At 42.4% G+C, this 18,456-nt stretch overlaps 1 protein-coding gene across 4 annotated transcripts in view; it reads left to right on the top strand.

The window, feature by feature from the left end:
* The first annotated feature begins 8,207 nt into the window (after window positions 1–8,207).
* The window catches only part of NFE2 (nuclear factor, erythroid 2), a 227,007-nt gene continuing 216,758 nt past the window's right edge, over window positions 8,208–18,456 (top strand). Inside the window, exons 1-2 of one of the 4 annotated variants that reach the window (XM_069231007.1) lie at window positions 8,208–8,355; window positions 8,543–8,625. The gene's annotated coding sequence lies outside the window, so the exon portion shown is untranslated. Of the gene's footprint in view, window positions 8,468–8,542; window positions 8,626–18,456 lie in introns of all 4 variants that reach the window. The other 3 variants (XM_069231008.1, XM_069231009.1, XM_069231010.1) reach the window with 3 other exon arrangements.

Genomic DNA, 18,456 nt, shown 5'->3' with positions numbered 1-18,456 from the left:
GGAGGGTGGCGCATGAAGCCCCCTTCCAAGGGCTTTTTCATGCCCTAGGGGGACCACCTCCCCTCTGGGGCTACATATATAAAATATATAAGGATGGACACACAGACCACTTGGGCCCCGGGGACCACCACCTCCCTGGGCTTTTAAAAAAAAAGAATGGGGCCACCACCTCCCCGGGACAAAGTAAACCATTAAGGAGGGGTTCCGCATAGACCCCCTCAACCCTGGGGCACACTACCTCCCTGGTGCCAAATCATATTTTTGAAACAAGGAAGGGAGCAAGTTGCCCCTCTCCTGGGCCACATATGTCCCCAGGAACCACCACTTCCCTAAGGTCAGCCCATACATAAGAGTCCAGGCGGCCCCCTTCCTGGAGCCATTTCTGGCCCTGCTGACTGCCAACCCGAGGGCCGGCTCCCGCTGTCTTCTGAGGTGCCCACACTCAGGAGATTGCTGTTTGCTTTTTGCCTGGTGGGAGCTGTGGCAGCTCCCGCATAGCAAAAGCAAACTCTAACTCCACTTCCAGTAAGCGGGGAGCTGTCAAAATGCTCCCGCTAGCTGGAAGAGGAGTTTTCATCTGTTTCAGCAGGTGAAAGTATTGCTCCTTCACTCAGGGAGCTGCATTTCTAGCAGCTCCCTGTGTGAGGGAGCAATGCCGGTTCCCACATAAGGAGAGGAGCTGGCTGGGACTACGGGGTACTTGATTCTCTCTCTGTGGTCCTCAACATTTTATTTAAAAAAACTTCTTGGATAAATATGCAGGGTAGGATTCATTCTGGCATGAAGCACATGCCACAGAAATTAAACCTCAACGTTAAGCACTTACAGATAAAAACTAAGCAGGTGCCCAGGTTAAAGCGCCACTGCTGTAAATTACTAATCACTCTAATTTCTTGTGCATGGTCAAGGCAAGGCAACTGTTTTTTCTCTGCATTTCCACCTTGAAAAGGTATCTGTGGTCCTTAATGGAGCTGTTTGCATCTTTCCTTTTTTGCCGTGTGCAATATCTCATTTAGTGACTGAGACAAGTGGGTTCTTACTTGTCATGTGCTGTTGAGACCAGGGATCGTGTTCTCCCTTTTAAAAACAACAAGTATGTAAAATGACTTAGAAGCATCTCCCTTTTGGCCCCACCCCTTATACATTACTGGTATGCAGCGTCTTCCCGCCATTTTCCCAGGATGAAATACAGCTTACTAAAAGGACCACAAGCATGTTTACCACTGATTTTGGAGACACCTTCTTGATGCACAGGAATAGGATCACATCTCCACCAAACAAAGAAGCATTTCATGAGTGGTGTGGGTGGTTACAGGGGGTAGGCTGCAGGCCAGCCCCTGTGGCCAACCCCTTCCGTGCACGGCCAAAGGCGGCACGTGGTACGGGGTTAAGTGGTAATAGGGGGGTAGGATGCAGGCCTTGTTGCAGACCAGGCCCTGTGGCCAAACCCTACTGTGCATGGCCAGAGGTGGTGCATAGCATGGTTTGGGTGCTTATAGGGGGTTGCCTGCAGGGCCTGGCCATATATCAGGCCCTGCGGCCCACCCTACACGGCCAAAGGGCATGTGTGACGGTGGTTAGATTAACGTAAAGTAATTCAAGTAAATTAATGTTTAAAAACCACAGAAATCACTAAAATAGGAAATAGAATTTTTTTTAAACGTAGAAATTCACTTAAAAAACAAAGGTTACAGGGATGTTATAGTTAGGCTCACATTTCAGAAATGCAAAAACCATATAATTCAGATGTTATAATTAGAGTTATTTCAAGTAACTATAGCTCGTGCCCTAAGATAACTATAACACACCCTCGCCATGCTCTGCTACCTACCCCATATTTTACATCAGTCATAGGGTGACCACCCGTCCGTAATTTTCACAGACTGCCTGTAATTTCAGCCTGCCATCCCTTGTCCTTGATGAAAGGCTTAACGGACAGCATTTGTTCATGATTTTAGCCTTTCACCTAAAGTAGAAAATATAATTAGGACAGGTCAGTTCTCCCATCTAGACTAAAAGGCGGGGAGTCTCCTGTGCTCTGAGGGAGGGAGGAGCAGGCAAATAAGAAACAGGCCTACTTGCCAGAGTGTCTCCTTCCCCAAAGAAATGCAAATGTGCACAACTGGTAAATCTGCAAATGAAAAGGGGCTTGGAAACCTGCATTGACTTTAATCAAAGGAGTCACTTGAAGCTTTCTGATGACATCTGAAGATATTTTCTTTTTGAGAGGTACTACAACGGTATTCCAAGGTGAGCTGTGGAGTGTGTTTTTTTAATGGACTGTTATAAAAAAATGTAGTACTAGGTATAAACTATATTATTCAAATCTGTATTTTAGAAGGACTTTTTGTATTTAACTGAAATGTATTTGAGCATTTTGTAGCAGCCTATATTATGATGTATGTAATGCATGTTTAAAATAAGGGCTTACACATTCACAGTTCTTTCAGGGACCTCTCTACCTCCTAGTGCAAACAGCCATTGGCAAAGCCAATAGGTCTCGTCTACGCAAGAGTTATTGGCTTTGCCAATGTGTTTTAGCCATGTTATGCACCAGAGTGGCTGCTGTTTAGCAGGGTTAAATGTTAGTGGCATAGTGGTGTAGAGTGGAGTAGAGTGGCATAGGAGCAGTGGCATAGAGCACAGTGGTGCAGAGTATAGTGCAGTGGGACACAGTGCAGTTGTTTGAAGTGCATTGGCATAGAGTGCAGTGGCATGGAGTGACACGGGGCAGAGTAGAGTGGCATAGAGTGCAGTGGAGTAGAGTGGCATACAACAGAGTGGCAGAGAGTGCAGTAGTATAGAGTGGTGCAGTGTCATAGAGTGCAGAGTAAACCTACGTGGCATAGAGTACAGTGGCGTAGAGTGATGCAGAATGGAATAGTGTAGAGTGGTGCAGTGTAGAGTAGAGTAGAGTGCTGTAGAGTGCAGTGCAATAGGGTGGAGTGATGCAGAGTGCAGTGGCATAGGGTGCAGTGGCGTAGAATGCAGTAGTACAGAGTGGAGTGGTGTAGAGTACAGTGGCAGAGAGTGCAATGTTGCAGAGTAGAGTGTCAGTGCAGTTGTGTAGAGTAGCACAGAGAAAAGTGGTGTAGAGTACAATGGTGCAGAGCAGAGTGCAGTCGCGTGCAGTAAAGTTGTTTAGAGTGCATTGCATAGAGTACAGCGGCACAGCGTGGCGTAGGGCAGAGTAAAGTGGCATAGAGTGCAGTGGAATAGAGTGGCGTACAATAGAGTGGAAAAGAGTGCAGTAGTGCAGAGTAGTGCAGTGGCACACAGTGCAGAGTAGACTTGCATGGTGTAGAGTGCAGTGGCGTAGAGTGGTGCATAGTGGATTAGCGGAGCGGTGCAGTGCAGAGCATAGTGCTGTACAGTGCAGTGTATAGAGTGGGGTGATGCAGAGTAGAGTGGCATAGAGTGCAGTCGCATAGAGTGCAGTGGCATAGAATGCAGTAGTACAGAGTAGAGTGGTATAGAGTACAGTGGCGGAGAGTTCAAAGTTGCAGAGTAGAGTGTCAGTGCAGTGTTAGAGTGGAGTAGAGTGGTACAGAGAGCAGTGGCACAGAGTGCAGTGGTGCAGAGTAAATGGCAGTGGCATACAGTGCAGTTGTTTAGAGTGCAGTGGCATAGAGTTGCATGGGGCAGAGTAGAGTGACATAGAGTGCAGTGGAGAAGAGTGCCATACAATAGAGTGGCAGAGAGTGCAGTAGTGCAGAGTGGTGCAGTGGCATATAGTGCAGAGTAGACTTGAGTGGCATAGAGTGCAGTGGTGTAGAGTGGTGCAGAGTGGAGTATTGTAGAGTGGTGCAGAGCAGAGTATAGTGTTGTAAAGTGCAGTGGCATAGAGTGGAGTTATGCAGATTAGAGTGGTATAGAGTGCAGTGGAATAGAGTGTATTGGTGCAGAATGCAGTAGTACAGAGTAGAGTGGTGTAGAGTATAGTGGCAGCCAGTTCAGTGTTGCAGAGTAGAATTTCAGAGTGCAACGGTGTATAGTGTTGTTTAGAGTGCATTTGCATAGATTGTAGTGGTTGGGAGTGCAGTGGGGCAGAGTGGCGTAGAGTACAGTGGCGTAGAATAGAGTGTTTCAGAGGAGAGTGCAGTAGCATAGAGTGGAGAGGTGCTGGGTAGGGTGGAGTGGCCTAGAATGTAGTGGTGCAGAGTGCAGTGGTGTAAAGTGGATTGTTTCACAGTAGAGTCAAGTGGTGTAGAGTGGAGAGGTGCAGGGTAGAGTGAAGTTGCGTAGAGTGACATAGATTGTGATGGCATAAAGTGATGTAGAGTGCCGTTGCATAGAGTGCAGTGGTGCAGAGTAGATTAGAGTGACGTACAGTGTATTGATGTAGAGTGCAGGGGCATAGAGTGTTGCAGAGTGAAGTACACTAGCATAGAGTGTATAAGCACAGAGTGCAGTGGCGTACAGTACAGCGTTGTAGAGTGGCATAGATTGGAGTTGCAGAAGGGCATTAATTTACTACTGAACAAGGATGTAATGCAACACCTGAATGTAGCATACCAGGAGGCAATCACAAAAAGACCACAGTGAATAAATAGTGCTATGTCAAAAAAGAGTAAATAAATGCACTGATAACATAGTGAAGTATGGCCTCTCTTGGGTGAGCCTGTATAACTGACATTTGTTCTTGAATTTGTGTCCTGCATTTTGACCTTTCGTCCAGAATTTTTGTCCTGAATTCTTTACAGTCTTGTCCAGAATTTGCCTCCATGCCAAGTAGTCACCCTAATCAGCCATGATATCTTATACAGCAGCATTGGAATTATCACTGCAACATTTGCAAGACAATTATTGAGAAAACTGGGCTTGGGGGGGCGAGTTATAGTTACCTTAGAGCAACCTTTGGTTTTTGAGATAGAGAGATTGATAGATAGATAGATAGATAGATAGATAGATAGATAGATAGATAGATAGATAGATAGATAGACAGACAGACAATAGGTTGATAAATATACTATATATACATTTATAATATATGGATATAGATATTTATATATAAAAGAAAAGGGGAAGGGGCTGTGTGGCTCCCCTTCCCGAGCCTATTATGCCACTTGGGACCCCATCTGCTAGGGCCATATATATTTTAAAGGGAAGGGGGACTATGCAGCCCCCTTTCCAAGCCATAATCAGCCCCACGACCCCCATCCCCCAGGGCCCTCATCACTTAAAGGTAAGTGCTGTTTATGGTGCTACCTCTGGGTAGGAGCAATTTCTGGATCTGTTTCCCTGCCTGGGAGAATTTGCAAAGCTCCTGCTCTCTGGGAGCAGACTTTGTGTTTGCTCCCTTTTATAGAAGTTTTAAAAAGGCTCTTGCCAGGTGGGAGCATGCACAAGATTCCCCATCAACGCAGGTGCAGTCAGGGGAACTGCTGCATCCCTGGGGTGGGCTCCACGGGACATAGTATGTCAGCTTGCCCCTTGGGATCAGGGTCCCTGATGCCCTTAATTGCTAAGGGAGGGGTGCTACGCAGCACCTTCTTTTTTTAATAGTAGTGGTCCTGGGTGGTGGGGTTCCCAGGGCCCTTTAAAGGCTATGGGAGAGGGGCCACGCAGCACACTCCCCTTAAAAATACTTCGGGCAGAGGGAATGGGTCACGCCTTCACCATGCACAATTTTCTCATCAATAATTTTATTGCACATGTTGCAGTGATATCAATGATGTCATTGAAGATTGTCACAACTGGTATACTATGTGCGGTAGTTAGCAGTGTATATTGAGTGTGCGAGTTATAGTTACCTTAGGGCACGAGGTATAGTTTCTTGAGATAAGTTTAACAATAACTGCTGAATTTCAATGGTTTTGTGTATGTAAAATCTGAATCTAACTATAACATCCCAATTACCTTTGGTTTTTTAGTGAATTTCTAAGGTTTTCCTAATTCCATTTCCTAACCTTAACATCCGTGGATGTGAGTGGGTGTGTAAGTAGTTGTGTTTGTGTGTAAGTCAGTGTGTGTGTGTGTGTGTCAAAGCGTGCGTGGAGTTAGAATAGTAAATACACACTTCATTAAGGTCAATGGCCGGTGGGGATGGGGTGGGTGTGTGTATGTGCGTGTCTGTGTGTTGGTGTGTGGATGTGTGAATATGTGTGTGAGTGTGTGTGTGAGTCTTTCTATCCAATTTTTTGTATCTACTTCTTTCCCTATGCAATACTAGCTGCCAACAAATTTTTTATATATACGTATATACTTTTTATCCATATTTTTAGAATGTACAACCAAATGCAATGTTTTTCACATTTTTCCTTGTTTTGACACTCATACGAACTATTTTTATTGTGCTGTTTTTATGGTTTGTTAAAAAAACTAAAAAAGCTTATTTGATGATGATGATGGGTTTGTGAGTCAGTCTGTGAGTGGGTGTGTTTTTTTTTAATTTGGCCCTGGGTCCGCCGATCCATCAAGGAGTCACACAGGGTGCCGCACTGAGCGCTGCAAGAGTTCCACGGATCCTCGCTTGCCCCAAAAAAATGTTTTTCAACAGTTTTTTCCCATGCAGGAACCCTCACAAACCCCTCCATCAGACCCATGGGGTCAAGGTACTGATACCAGTTTTAGGACCCTCCCCCCTCTACCCCAATCCCCTGGGACCTAGTGACAATAGACAAAATGGAGGCTGCAACTTTCCTTTCAGTTACAGCAAGCCAAACACCACATTGCTGTTGACGTGTTGATTAAATAACTCCAAAACTACTGAACAGATTTGCATCAACTTACACAAAGAGATCTTTCTGGACCAAGATCTAGCTTTCTGCCAAATTGGGTGGAATTATGTCCAGCGTTTCAGGGTCTAGTCATGTCTACAATCCCCTTGGGACTTTGCATGAGGAAAATGTGTTTTGGGGGCCCCCTTTTTTCTGCCCCCACTTGACAAATCACCCCGAAACTTTCCAGACCCAAACAGCAGCTGAGTGTGTGACAAAGCAGTTTTGAATTTTTTGTGAAGATTCAGCTCAAGGCACCAAAGTTATTAGCAAAACAAAAACACTTTTCCTATGGAAACATATATATATATATATAAATATATATATATATATATATATATATATACACACACACACTCCACTCCACCACCCCCAACCCCCCGCCACCGCCAACACCACCCCTCGTAACTCGCACCGTTTGTTTAAGATAATACAATAGTATTCAATGTTGAATGGAATGGGAGACTCAATAGTCCAATATTTTACAGAGAGACCATTCCACCGAGAAAATATTGGGGAATTGTTCCTGGAGCTTATGGGGGTCAGAAATGAGCTTGTTCTTTGAGCTCCCAAATAAGACAGTCGCTTAAAAATTGCTCAGCAGTTTCTTTTCTAGTTGTCGATGGATTTCGATCCTGCTAAGTCATCACGGGCTCTCATCCCAACTGTGCTGGTTCACAAATCTGAGACTTTCTAACTTAAAGGTATTAAGTAAGAACTGATCCTAGTGCATTCTAGGTACATGGAGTGTTTGCTCATCGGATGATTTAGGAGACATCTGCATGTGTTCTCCACAGTAAACCTAAGTTTGGAGGCATTCTATTCTGAAGCCAAAAGAGATGCAGCCCTAATGGCAAAGCCTACATGACCGACAAACTAATGGACGTTTCTAACTACTTTTACAGGACAAAATTCAAGTATTTTGGTCCCCTCCACTTTTTTTCACGTGAGCCTCACTAGAACTTCTGCAAAACAGTGCACTGCTAACTGTTAGTGGGTCCTGTGACGTCCGAGCAGGAGGACCAACAAACACCTGCCCAGCTGAATTTTGAATAAAAAAGAGCCCTGGATGAGCCGTTTGGGCCAGAATGTGTGTGGTGTTTTCATGTCTACAGGCTGACAGGTCTATTTGTAGACGTAATGGAGTCAGCTTCCTCCAGATCTGGCAGAGTTTCATTGCACCAAACCCTATTGTGAAATATTTCTGTATAGGCCGGTTCACATCAATGAAAAACGTTCATAACTCCAGGGGTGATAGCGACCCCGCCTGTTAGTGTTGTCCATGATCTATAACACGGTGGATACGTGTGTTGATCGGATATACCACAAATTTCAAGAGCGCTGCAAACACGTTAGAAAAAAAAGGAAAGCACATGTGCTGTGCGGCGATTACCCCACCAGTGAGGCTTCCTACGCCAACTCCGCTATTACCAGAAGAAAGGGTGGGTCGCTGTAGGGGGTGGCGGCGGAAAGGAGGGGGCATATGAGGGAGGAATACAAATTCTTCTAGATGCGACAGCTCGCTGTTTGTGGCTCCTCTGGACCTCGCCCTATTCGTGTTTGATAACGGAGCCAGCACTGCTCAGACGCAACCAACCCCACTTACTGGCCAAGGAAGGCGGGACAGGAGCAACAGGTGAGCCCAGAGAAAGGCCCCGAGCATTCAGAGGGGGGACAGCTTGAAAAGAACCATGCAAGCAGAATACGCTTTTTCCAAGAAGTTACAATAATATGGCAGGAAAGAACAGGTTATAACCTATGTTTTTGAAAAAGAAGTTGAGGTTTTACCAAGCAGCGCATATATATATATTTTGTTTCTTTAGTGTATTTTCCCTACCTGAAAGGAAAGAAACTTCATGGTATTTTCTGGCTGAAGTTTGGCTTCTACTGCAGCTGCCCGGAGCAGGTAAAGTAGGAAATTCTATTAAAAGAGACTTTTGTTCAAATTTCCGAAGCTGAGCTGAAGAAAGCCCGAACAGGGGGAGGGCAGCGGGGGTAGGCTGGGAGGGAGTATAATGTCATTTGGTACCGGGCATGTGAACTGTACATTTTTTTGGTCTTGTAAACATTTTTAAAGTTCTGCAAACACTTTTTAAAAAGGTAGATAGTATTTGGTATTTTAGTTGGTGCCCTTTAACACTTCTGTATTTGAAACTCTTTTGTGGTCATAAACTTGTTGGCTTGTGTAAAATGACAACAAACTCGTTTTTTGTTTCCATTATATTTACGTTTCAGCATGAAGCGCATCAATCCATCTACCGTGTCTTTCTTTATTGCGTAAAATTACTCGTAATTTGCCACAACAGTAACACAGGGGATTCAGATTGCTTTGAAACAGAGAAACTATGACAGCAAATGCGCTATGAACAGCAAATTGTTATAAAGTTGAAAATAAGTGTTATTTTGTAAGGAAGACCTCCTTTTCAATATCCGATGTCTTAGCCAATTAATCAGAAAGTAGACGAAAATGTGGATTTTGGGCCTGCATCCCGATCTTGCCACCTTTTATGCAGTAGTAGTTTTGTAGTTTTAAAGCGCCATCATCAAGATACTGCAAATTGACTTAGGCGTCTAAACCAACCATACAAAACAACTGCATTTCCCACTTTTAAAAAGTAACGTTGCTACTACGTACAAGATGACCTGTAGCGTTCATAGGAATCCTGTTGCCACTCAGGACAATCTTACCCTGGGTCCTGTTCCTGTCTGATACAGATATCTTTCAGGTATGAGCAGAAGCTTAAGGTTCGTCGCAAGGTTTTCAGTCTTTCATCCTTGACAAAGTAGTTGTTATCTGCGAAGTGTGTTGGCTGACCGTGTATTAATTACATTGTATGGATTTGGTAGTTTTCATATTGAATCTCATGCACAATAAAACCTCTATTCCTTACGAAGAAAAATGTTTGGTAACAAAATAAAATCTAACATGTCATTGGCTATGACTTACGGTCTGTGGTACACATATATTTGTGGCTCTTTGACAGAATGAGAATTCTCATGTGTTGACATGCCTCAGAATGTTTTTGCAAACGACGGCTCGGGGCAACTTTGTGAGAAGAACAGAGGAGGAAAGATATTGGGACAAGCCAAGAGTACTAGCCAATGACTGAACACTCGGCATAATCTAGATCTTGGGGATCACTCTGAAATTGGGGAACACAAGTGCTTATGTGTTCATATGTAATGGTTCCCAGGCCCCTGAGAAGGGGCAAGACTTTCTTTGGAGAGTCCTTAATGAAAAAACTAATAGAGTTCAAGGGTGGAAGTTACGCAGATTAACCTTTTGTCTACATTTTTGAACGACAATGAAATAAGTTATTAGGCACATTTTAAAAATCATAGGGCAGTGGAAATTGTTATAATTAGGTAAAAACTATTTTGTGCACACCGTGGCTTAAATCCACAATATTCATATCTGAAACAAAAACGTTTGATTATGAGCTCGCTATCTGCTACCCGCAATATAACCTATGATAAGCTGGTTATGGTTAAATCTCATTAAAGTTTGCAGTGTTCGCAAAGCTGTATTTTCTGGACGCTTACTTTCAAAAATTACAAATGGTTATTTTAAAAAATGCCTTGAACTCAATTATTTAAATAAAAGAATATGCAGTCTAGCTGAGCTAGGTCCTTTATTGCCTTTAGATCACTTATATTCTCTAACTTTTGCTCAGAATGGAAAACGGTAATTTTTTGTTTGGTTGACACAGTGTTTTCCCTATTTTCTGAGCGTAATAATGGTGAGGTTTGGCTTACAGAGCCTATGAATGCCAGTCACTACAATACTATTATAAACAAGAAAGGAAACCCATGGATAACATGGGACCAGGGGTTTACATATAGGGGGTCATTCTGACCTTGGCGGTCCATGACCGCCATGGCGGAGGGCGGCGGAAGCACCGCCAACAGGCTGGCGGTGCTTCCTGGGCGATTCTGACCGCGGCGGTAAAGCCGCGGTCAGAAAAGGGGAGCCGGCGGTTTCCCGCCGGTTTCCCGCTGGCCCAGGGAATCCGCCATGGCGGCGCTGCTTGCAGCACCGCCTTGGGGATTCCGACCGCCTTTCCGCCAGCCTGTTTCTGGAGGTGTCCACCGCCAGAACCAGGATGGCGGGAACGGGTGCCGTGGGGCCCCCTAACAGGGCCCCACAAAGATTTTCACTGTCTGCTGTGCAGACAGTGAAAATCGCGACGGGTGCCACTGCACCCGTCGCACCCCTTCAACTCCGCCAGCTCCATTCCGAGCCAGCTTCATTGTTGAAGGGGCTGTCCCGCTGGGCCGGCCGGCGGTCTTTTGGCGGTCACCCGCCGGCCCAGCGGGAAAGCCGGAATGGCCGCTGCGGTCTTTTGAGCGCGGAGCGGTCTTTCAGCGGGAACCGCTTGGCGGGCGGCGACCGCCGCGGTCAGAATGACCGCCATAGTTATTAAAGAAACAATGGTCCCTAATTAAGAGATGAAAAAATCTACATACACATATGGGAGAACAATCATGCCGATATGCACAGTCCAATCAACCCAAGATATATTTTATTAGCAATTTAATTACAAAAGAAATATAATTGGGAAAACATGTTCAATAAGAACAGTCGCGAGCTCAGGCACCCTTCTCAAGTTGATAAAATAAGTGTCACTGAGTTTGGAAGTAATGTAACTCTTATACAGGTGCCAGGCGACAACTCAGCTCGTACTGTGCACCAAATCTCTCAGGATAGAACAAAGACAGCACTTACTGAACATTTTGAGACTGCTATTGATGTAGAAACAGAAGCGTTTAGACAAAAAAGTCTGCAAATAGCAACAGTTTCAGATGCATTAGCAGGTTTGCAATTTTAAGGTCATCCATAGAGAAGGTTCTGAGGCCCTTATTCATACTTTTTGGTGCAAAATTGCACTAACGCAGTTTTGCACCAAAAAGTTTAGCCCCGGCTTGCACCATTTCTGTGCACCAGCCGGGCACCATATTTTTGGAATGGTGCAAGCCGGTGCAAAGGGAAGGCTAGAGTAAAAAAAAATTACTTTAGTCGGGTGGGGCTGGTGGTATAGAAGAAGGGGGTTTAGCACCAAAAAATGACTTTAGGCAGGATAGAGTAAAAAAAAAATTACTCTCACCAGATTAGCGTCATTTTATGGTGCTAGACCTACCATGCCACATGACTCCTGCCTTAGAAAAGGCAGGAGCCATACCCACCACCCCAATGGCCAGCACAGGGGACAAGGGTCCCCTGGGCATGGCTATTGCACGCTGTGCCATGTATGTGGCCCATTTCAGGGGCCCCTATGGCACTTTAAAAAATAAAATTCAATACTTACCTGTACTTATCTGTACTTACCTGGGATGGGGTCCCCCATCCTCCGCAGTTCCTCTTGTGTGGGTGCCCCTGGGGCCTGGGGATGACACCTGTGGGCTTATTCCATGGTGTTCCACCATGGAAATAGGCTCACAGGTCCCCTAACGCCTGCCCTGACCCAGGAGTTTAAAAGCTTTGCACCATTTTTTGACCCCTCCTCCCTCCTGTGCACCATTTTTGCATGGGAGTATAAATATGGCGTTAAGGCCATAGAGTCATTTTTTCGCACGGGAACGCCTACCTTGCATCTCATTAAGGCAAGGTAGGTTACCACTCCCAAAATTGACTTTAACTCCATAAATTTGGCATTAGACAGGTCTAGCACCAAAGTATAAATATGGAGTTAGTTTTGCACCGAATTAGAGTTAAAAAAAAAAATACGCTAATTCGGTGCATGAGTTTGATGGGTGATGAATATTCAACTTAGATATAACACTGCAGAAAAATTACTTTTCATATGTACAATCAATCAATCAATGGAAACTTTCTTTCTGCGCTAGGCCATAAAAGTACAAAAAACAATGATATACACTTTTCATGTAAAAAAATAGATAACACACAATAAAAGCAATAAATAGCTGACCCAGCTCGCCCAGAACACTTAAAGATAATGAGAATAAAACCATCCGACCCAGCCAATAAAATAAATTACAAACTTTAATGTAAAATGCAGTCCAATTTCATAAGGATCAAGATTGTGGCCTACTCTGTATATTGCAATGTGGTTATACAATATATCACAATCCCAGACCACTGACTGCCTTCCCTAATGTGTCCGGAGCTCCACATGCCTTTAACCTTAATCTCCAAATACCCAATAAAAATCTGGTCAGTGTGAGCACCAGTGGCTTACTTGTATCAGTTCTCAGAATCCTGAGGGCCACCGGATGCTCCCCGATACCCATATTTCGACATAGCGGAAGAAGCCAGCATTTCCCTCATATATACTTATTTACAGTGCAGGACTTAGCACAGACAGAAAATGAGGGTCTAGTTAAATTGCATAGCTTATCTTAATATGAGCTATTCCTTAGCAGTATTGAAGAAGATGAGCAGAAAGATAGAGAGTATTTCAGCAGGAAAGGAGTTATAGTGTAGGGGACCTTGTTAAAAAGAAAGATCAAAATCTTGATTTTGCACTTGGATGTCTTAGTATCATCTGGAAATTAAGGACAACTAAACATAGGGTACAACTTGAGAAATATTTCCACATGACTGAAGTTAGGCTGTTTGGGGAGGAAACATTAATGGCATAAAAGACTGGCTCAATTACTTGTAAAGAGCTCTCTTCTTAGCTGACAATCAGCTATTTTGTTTTCGTAGTCTGAGGTAAAAGTGTATTTGGTGAGATTGCAAAAGGTCCTTGTGGCAAATTTTAGGATTTTATTCAACGAGACGACAGAGTAGAGTGGACATACCACAAAAATACTCTTATAGTCGTTATTTGCAAATGACGAAAGTGAATATCAGTGTCTTCACTGTGTTGTTTGAAATGCATGCATTTATTTTTCCAAAAACTAGCCACTTTGGCTGTGTTAGTTATGAATGTTTCCTTAATCACAGAAGGGTTCAACTGCATACATGGGAGTCTGGGTGTTTGAGCTAAATCATATGGAAGATAAGCAATGTGGGTGCTGAAGTGGCAGGAAAATAGTTTACTTTCATATTGAATGAGTTTAGAAAAAGTGATGTGATGGCCATCCAGTGACAGAAGGCTGTTGGGCAGTTTGAGATCTTTGTCTATCGATGGTGAGTTAAGTTTGGGAATGAGCAAACATTTGGGTATCATTGGCATTAAGAAGATAAGAAAAAGCAGAAGAAAGCAATGATTTTGTCAAGAGATGAGGTGCAGAGGGAGGAGAGGAGATGTCCCAGGACTGGCAGTTGTGCAAAACCTACTGGTAGTAGAGGCAAGGGGATGGCGTTGTAACCCTAACAGATTGAGATAGAACAATCACAAATGTAGAATGAAAACTAGTTTAAAGCTTAGAGTGTGATGCAAAGATTGGCAGGAGTAAGTATTAATGTGTAGTGATGAACAGTATCAAAAGCAGCCAAAATGCCTTTCTCGGATCTTTTCAAATGTCTGTCATTTATGTATGTAACAGTTTCATATGGGGTCTCTACATTGATAGCAGTTATAGGGTGCTTTATCCTTGCACAAAGGATGAAAAGCAATAACAAATGAGTCTGTGTTTAATAAGTAGGAGGTTAGATCAGAAACAACAAAAATAGCATTCTGATTTCAGAAGTAAATGGAAAATGTGGATTTATACCTGTCATCTGAAGGAGAACAAAGAAGCTGTGGTCCATAGCACAACAGGTAGAGACCTCTAGAACAAGCTGCCACTCCAGTGAAAGGCTGATTTTGAGCTTTAGAAGTTCTGAATACTTTCAAGAAGAAAGAGTTTCCGCTTTGGAGTGTTTTGTGCCCTTGGGAAATTAGATAGATAGGGGGGTTTGTTGAAATTCATAGATTTATACACTAGGCACCCTATTTTTAATTGGATTCTTGCCACAATGGAAAGCTTGTAAAAGCTGCTTATGATAGGTGTGACGTGACATCTATTTTTGTTGACGATTTCCATATCATAGTGGAGTGTAAATTGCCTTGAACTGAACCAGCAACATTGAGATGGCCCCAGGGTGAGCAAATGATAACATGCATAATTTTGAATCTGAATTTATGATAGAGAACACACTGACTGGTGAGGACACACCGTTAAACAGTGCACATATATGAATGGTATTCTGGTTATCTGGAGAGGGCCGTTAACTGAGAGTCAATGTTTTTCTGAGTGTGTTAGAAAAACGCATCGTTCATCACACTGGGTATTAACTTCTTGATATGATATTCTCAATTGAACTTTTTGACGCAGGGATTAACCAACACAATTCAAACCTGATGATTTATCTGTATGTGACATAAAATAATCGAAAATAATTCCTTATCAGCTATAATCTCTACCACTACTGGATAACCTTTCTTAGGGTTAATTATTACATGTGAAACTGATTGTGATCTAAACTGTTTTCAAATTAGCCAAAAGTAATGAGGAAATTAGATACGTAAGATAACAGTGAGGCATGTTTGTTTTATCAAACACTTGCCATTTGATTCAACAAGCCTATGAGTTTAGTAAACAGCACCATAAACATCTCACTAAGTATATTCACAAAAGGAATTTTCGTGGTTGCATGAAACAGATAACAGGTCACCTAATCTCTAATGAACTACACTGCACACCAAAAGGTGTCATTGTATCTAGTGTGTACAGTATAGTACTGTGATCAAATGGCTTAAGCTCCAGCATCCATTAACTGGTCATAAAATGCCCCTTTGGGAAATAATATATAGCAAAGGTTCTTAACTTGTGGTCTGTGGACCCCTGAGAGTGAGAGGTGCCTATTCAGTGGGTCAGTGGACCCATTAATGCATCAAATCATTATTTTCTGTCAATAAATATAATCATTTTAATCTAAATAACTGTGGGTCCGCTTACAAAGTTTTTATTTTCATCAAGCAAGAGTAATTCTTACTTGAAATATACTGTATTGTCTTCCAAGATTTTCTGATAGTATAATATGTGATAAAATAACTAACCATTTGTCAGACTGCTGATTACAAGTTCAAGAAAGAGCATCTGTGAATGTAGACAGTCACTGTACACATTTAAACACGCTCTAATCTAAAATAACAATCAGCTTCAGTTTAGTAATACTTTTGAACAGTGATTATCTAGAAAATCACACGTATCTGCACATTTAGAGAGTCAGTGTTCTCATCCCCTATAATCTATATATGTATACACAGGTAGACTGCCCAAAGTTTCCTTCCAAGCGTCACATTCTCCCAACCAGTTTCATAGATGTCACCTGACCATAAGAATGGTTGCCCAAGCTTTAATTAGTTCTGTTTTAGAACTTGTCAACACCTTTTAGTAACAATATTTGTAACATTTGTCGGAGTAATTTTCCCAAACTAAAGAATCACACTCTTCAAAGCATTTAACTGTTTTAATAAAAACATGTTTTCAGTTGTACATTTTCATGAATTTAAACCATCAGTATTTCAAAAGGTAACCAGTAGGTTCAATGCGACCCTTGATTAGAAAAAGTACAACCTCAAAAACAAAACATAACCTTAATGTAAATTATAGCATTGTCTTAGACAAAAATTCATATGTAAAAGATAACACAATTCAGGTCTGTACAACCCCTACCAGAAATAACCTCCATTATTTATTTGTTTAATTCGTAAATGGAGGTGCACATGTCAGCTGCCCACATTCGTTATCTCTTCAAACAAATCGTTATCCTGCTGGATTTCTTTTACATTTAGGATAAGGAACTGTATGATGATGCATGTATGTACTTGAAGGTTTCGTCTCCCCTAGATCAGTCTCCAGTAGTGCTTACCCATCGTCTGCTGCTGCACGTTTAAAAAGGCCATGGGTCCCAAAATGTCACTATCAGTCCTTTCTATTAGGGGCAAGTCCTCCTTTTTTGAGTGTGGAATACCAACCAACTGTACATCACCTGTCACCTGTGGGAGGCTAATTAGAATGTGGTTAGGCAACGTTTATAGCACTGATGCAGGTGTCAAGGTTACATCTGTTGTCAATTGCAGCCAGATGTGTTGAGGTGTTTTTTATGAATAAATCTTTCTTCATCCTCCAGTGCAAGGATTCAAGAACCTACTAGGATAGGATATTTACCACAGGCAGATAAACACAGATGAAGTGCCAAGACCGTCGGCTGCACTTTCTAAACAAACCTCGCAATTAAAAGAACTTTCATTGTGATCTCACTCAGTGAAAGAGTGTCTGGGGTTCTGGTGAGCACCATGTTAAGGGCAAGTGAGCCTCTTTTCCATATCTTCGTGCCTTATGAATTTCATGACATTTGCCCTGCCTACTCAACAGCTGGTAGGGAATGTACGTGAGACTCTGCCGGAGCCACACAAAGCTTTGTTTTCATTTCAGCAGCATCAGTAATATTTAATATTCTTGGTGGTACTGCTGGAGTGCACTTTTCTGAAGATGATGCTGAGCTCTATTTGGAAGGGATTCCATAAACTTCTCTTTGCCAGAAGGAATAGCATCAGTTTTATATACTGCATCACAATATTATGTAAATCACATGTTCTGTGCCACGAAATAGCACATTACAATTTCTCTTGACAGTAACATCATAATTGATACTATCATGTGCCAGGAGTTTCCAATTTATATCTGTTGTAAAAATATTTTTGGGTGCTGCGAATATATTAGACTGCTGTTCACACATTTACAGTGCAGCAAATGTTAGGATCCTCCAGAAACAAGTCTACCAAGTGTGCTGCGAAAATATGCCAGTTCAGAGTCCCGCTCAATATAGCAGTCAGTCAGTTGTGATACCAGAGGATCAAATATACAAGGTAACTGTTAGCTGTGCCTGGGTCTTGCTGAGGCTGAGAGGCTGCCAGTTACTTGTCAGCTTAAGGTTTCTGTTCATTGAGCGTGCTTAGCCATTAGGTCACAGACACCGTTATAATGCGTCTAGATACAAATTCTCAGTATTTAAATTGTTACCCCAGGATCAATAATCAAAAGAGTGGGCTACCTGGTCACCTGGGTGGCAAGGGCATGGTTTTTCAAAAACCGTATGGTGTAGAAGCTCTCCTAAACCATCCAATGTTAGTCAAATAACTTGTCCATTAGTGGAGAATAGGTTTATATACATTATTCTGTGAACGTACAAATAAATGCCAGTTAAGGGCACTGCACAGTTTAACCATTACAATTAACTTATTTCCTAATATTTCCTGCAGTGTCAACATGAGATTCAATATTTTTTTATTTTTAATGTTAATATTCATACTACGTTATATATGAGAGAATCCCACCTTGCACGGAGACTATGCTCAGTAGATGACTGGTGGAATTTCACGTACCCTGACAGCCAGTTCATCAATATGGATACTTTATTGTAGTTAAGAGATTTTGTTTCCACATTCATAGTTTTGCACCCAGTGATGTTTGCCAGACTTCAGCAATTGTTTGCTGCTTAGCAGTGGCTGTAAGATATCAGTCAGTCAGTCAATATTCTTTATTCAGATTAATCCAAAACCCATGAAAGCATACAAATAAAGACATCAGGTTGTAAAAATGGCATTGGTTTCCACAGAGTGCAGATAAAGAAAGTAAAGTACAATTTACCTTTATACAATAATATTAAAGCACCTTATTTAAGGCAAACATGCAAAAACACTCAAATGTTAACATTTTAATATTAGTCCAGGTACTATTAGATAACTCAAATATTGGTAATTAGACAAAATTAAAAATCAGTCATAAAATCCATCTGAAAAACAATTAAATGAATATGCATAACTGCAACAAGGTGCTCTTA

Source organism: Pleurodeles waltl, chromosome 4_2, assembly GCF_031143425.1.
Source record: "Pleurodeles waltl isolate 20211129_DDA chromosome 4_2, aPleWal1.hap1.20221129, whole genome shotgun sequence".
Lineage (NCBI taxonomy): Eukaryota > Metazoa > Chordata > Amphibia > Caudata > Salamandridae > Pleurodeles > Pleurodeles waltl.
The sequence above is the reverse complement of the archived record's forward strand: the minus strand, read 5'-3'. Positions and strand labels throughout refer to the sequence as shown.